This window comes from Leptodactylus fuscus, chromosome 6 (genome assembly GCF_031893055.1).
Source record: "Leptodactylus fuscus isolate aLepFus1 chromosome 6, aLepFus1.hap2, whole genome shotgun sequence".
NCBI classification, from domain to species: Eukaryota; Metazoa; Chordata; class Amphibia; order Anura; family Leptodactylidae; genus Leptodactylus; species Leptodactylus fuscus.
In genome coordinates, this window is record NC_134270.1 from 102,632,301 (window position 1) to 102,636,898 (window position 4,598).

The following is a 4,598-nucleotide window of genomic DNA, read 5'->3' on the forward strand; positions in this document are numbered from 1 at the left end:
CAGCCGCACTTTAGACTGTCCATTCTCATCTTTTGAACCTGTCACAGAAGAGGAAGTTTCCCAGCTACTTTCTTCATCTCGCCCCACAACCTGCAGTAGTGACCCCTTCCCCTCACACCTTCTCCAATCTCTGTCCCCTGCTGTCACTACTTACCTTACTAAAATATTTAACCTCTCTCTCTCTTCTGGAATCTTCCCATCCTCCTTCAAGCATGCTGTTATAATCCCGCTACTGAAAAAACCCACCCTGGACCCATCCTGTGCTGCTAACTATCGACCCGTCTCTAACCTCCCCTTCATCTCTAAACTTTTGGAACGCCTGGTTTATTCTCGGTTAATCCGTTATCTCTCTGCTAACTCTCTGCTTGACCCCTTACAATCTGGTTTCCGCGCTCTGCACTCTACTGAAACAGCTCTCACAAAAGTCTCTAATGATCTACTAAAGGCTAAATCCAATGGTGACTTCTCTCTTCTTATTCTTCTGGACCTCTCTGCAGCTTTTGACACTGTTGACCAGCAATTTCTCCTCACTATGCTCCGCTCAGTCGGCCTCAATGACACTGCGCTCTCCTGGTTCTCCTCTTATCTCTCAGACCGCACTTTCAGTGTATCATTTGCGGGCTCTGTTTCTTCCCCTCTTTCCCTTGCTGTTGGGGTTCCTCAGGGCTCGGTCCTCGGCCCCCTGCTCTTTTCTCTCTACACAGCCCCCATTGGACAAACCATCGCCAGATTTGGCTTCAGGTACCATCTTTATGCTGATGACACCCAATTATACACATCTTCCCGTGACATCACCCCTGCACTCATACAGAACACCAGTGACTGTCTCTCTGCTGTCTCTAATATCATGTCCTCGCTCTATCTGAAACTAAATCTCTCTAAGACTGAACTACTACTGTTTCCACCATCTAACAGATCTGTCCCTGATATATCCATTGCAGTCTCAGGCCTTACTATAACTCCTAGGCAGCATGCCCGCTGCCTTGGGGTCATATTTGACGCAGACCTTTCCTTCACCCCTCATATTGAATCACTCGCACGTTCATGTCACCTCCACCTCAAAAACTTCTCCAGAATACGCCCTTTCCTTACCAGAGATACACTAAAGACACTTATTGTCTCTCTGATTCATTCTCGCCTTGACTACTGTAACTCCTTACTAATCGGTCTTCCCCTCACTAAACTCTCCCCTCTACAATCTATTCTGAATGCAGCGGCCAGGCTCATCTATCAGTCTAGACACTACAGCGATGCCTCTGGTCTGTGCCAGTTGCTACATTGGCTGCCTATTCATTATAGAATAAAATATAAAGTTATTACTCTCATCCACAAGGCTCTCCATAATGCCGCACCTCCCTACATTTCTTCCCTCATCTCTGTCTACCGCCCAACCCGTGCTCTCCGCTCACTCAATGACCTAACACTTACATCCTCTATTATCAGAACCTCCCATGCTCGTATACAAGACTTCTCCCGAGCTGCACCACTTCTCTGGAATGCTCTACCCCGGACAATAAGATTAACTCCCAACTTCTACAGTTTCAAACGCAAACTAAAGACGCATCTTTTCAGACAAGCCTATCACAATTCCTAATGCACAAAATTGTCTGAACACTGTATAAGCAATGCCGCCCCTGCTACCTCTTGTGTCACCCCCTCTACCTCATAGATTGTAAGCTCTTTTGAGCAGGGCCCTCAGTCCCATTGTGTGAAATGACGTTCTTTGTTATGTATGTCTGTATCTGAACCCTATAAATTGTACAGCGCTGCGGAATATGTTGGCGCTATATAAATAAAATGTATTATTATTACTCTTGTAACAATAAATCAGAACTCTTGATACACAGCCATCTTGTGTCATTAATCAGTTCTCCAGGCTTAAAAGAAGATGGCTGCAGTCCATCTAGGCCTGTTAATTAATTATTTAATTTGGAGCTCTGCAACATACTATGAGGACTCTTTAATGTCCCCAACACCACACACACACACAGCTGATAGTGTATCAAGTGAGTTCTGATTTATTGTTACAGAGAGTCAATATTTATACAGACAAAAGCAGGTTGGACTTATAACATAACATACCAAGATTGGATGTGGAATGGTAGCCTCTATCCATTGGCTAAAGCATTACATTCCACCAGGAAGCTAACCCCCACCCCAGTCATTGTATATGTGTATCTCAAGGCTCCGGAGATAATTAGAGATCAAAGGCCTGGTGTCACTTCTTGGATCTAACTTTCAGGGTTCTATAGACATCCTGTGTTACACACTCTTGACACAAAGGTGCAACTCTGAAGTCAATCAGCTAGATAAGGATTCATTAGCATTCCATTTCCTGGTAGCCCATAGCATCTCCATGTTAATTAGTCTAACCAATTCCTTTTTGAGACAACCCACTTATCTTTGCTAAAGAAACAGTTATGACAAAATACAAGATAGAAGATATGATTCTAACAAAGTATAAAGATACATGTCAGATTTGAAAATCAAGCTGTCAGGAAGTCAAAAACTAGCCTATATGACAGCTTCCATAGACATCTTTGGACATTTACTCTTCAGCACCCTCCTTCCCTATTTCCCAATCTCTACACAAATGTCCCTTACTGCTGCTTCCCCTAAAATTGGGTCTGCAGCTGCTCCAGGTGCCCCTTATAAGCATACTAACTCAAAAACAAAGATCAAACAGATGCATCAGATGCTAGTAGTGACCCAGCAAGAAAAAGTTTCCCTCAAAGTAATAATTCCCCAACACAAAGTTACTCCAAACACATTAATAGGACGCCATAGAGTCTCTACACATTAAACATGCCCTCCCTTGTGTCTAATATTGCTAAAAACAGCAATCATAATCCCTCCAAGCAATAGTGCCCCTTTAGTTTCCTTCTCATTTCCTTCTTTATTTAGTAAACATTTCTCCTTCATACCCTCAACAGTAACAGTTCCCTGGAGTGTCCTCCTCACAGTAAGGCCCCTTGCACACAACCGAATGATAGGTCATTGCGCACTCCAGGTTTTTCCCAGATAACACACTGGCCCATTCATTTCTGTGGGCCTCAAAACTCAGGAAAGCTCTGCCTGTCTGGTTTTAAGGTCTTGCTTCCACGGCTCCTATTCATTGAAGAATGGGGCTGTAGAAGGATGGCCAGCACATGATATCATAGACGCGATCATCCATCATGTTTGATTATTTTGAAACAGAAGAAAAAGTCCTGCATGCATGTTACAAAAGAAAACAAACACGATGAGAAAATAGTGTCTGTCATATCATTTACATTAGTGCCAATAGAAACGGACACAAAATCAGTCTGTGACCTTTCTTTGCAACAATTTAATGTCCGTTGCTGTCATCCTATGACAGAAAACAGCAATGGACTATAACAACAGTAATGTGGACCCATACAATAGCACAAACTGCAAGAAACAGCGTACTTGAAAATAATACATGAGGGGATGTATGAACTGAGTTCAAGCTACTAACACTAACATACAAAGCCATCCACAACCTGTCCCCTCCATATATCTCTGACCTCATCTCCCGCTACCTGCCCACACGTAACCTCAGGTCCTCCAACGACCTCCTACTCCGCTCTGCTCTCATCCGCTCCTCACACAACTGTCTCCAAGACTTCTCCTGTGCATCCCCCATACTCTGGAACTCCTTACCACGACACATAAGACTGACCCCCACAATCACAGGATTCAAGAAGGCCCTGAAGACTCATCTATTCAGGAAGGCCTACAACCTCCAATAACACTATCACCGCACCGCCATCTGTACAGTCTCCCCCTCTCCTTCTGTCTCTCCCCCCCTTCCCTCATAGATTGTAAGCCCTCGCGGGCAGGGCCCTCTACCCCACTGTGCCAGCCGATCACTGTTAGTATGATATGTATCTGTATATTTTGTGAATTGTATGTAACCCCCAAATGTAAAGCACCATGGAATTAATGGTGCTATATAAATAAACAATAATAATAATAATAAATCCCATCTGTGTCGGGTTCCATCATGGATGGGCGCCATGGTATGGAATCTTTCAACGGGATGTAAGAAAAAAAAAAAAAGAATTTGGTGTTAAAAGTCCAAATAGACTGGGCCCTGTTATAGGGTGTTCTGTTCACCTGAGGGTAACCCCTGTCTTGCTGATCATGGGTGGGGATCTGACCAATCACAAGAATGAGCTACTCCATTATGAACCGAGTGACAGGTCGGAAATTACCGCCAAATTTACATCCATTTCAAAGGGAACCGTTAGGAGAGAAGCCCCACAGTAATGACTGGAGCAGCGCCCGCCATTCCACCTGGGGTGCACTCATTCCTGTGAGGGGCCCCGCCAGTCAGGCCATCTTGTGGCTGAGGTGTAAAATACTGTAACCAGAATACTCCTTTACACTGCACAAATCCAGGGAGTCTGTCATGTCTGCCACAGCTCATATTCCCGCCTGTCTTACACTAGCAGAGACAACCAGCTGCAGACTTTTGCGCAGCTCTCGCACTTCCTGCGCAGCGTCCAGGACGTAGCCGTAGAGTCACGTGTCGGCTGTCGTTGCTATGGGAACGTGTGAGCGTCAGCGGAGTGTTGGGTTCGCTTCCAGGCAGA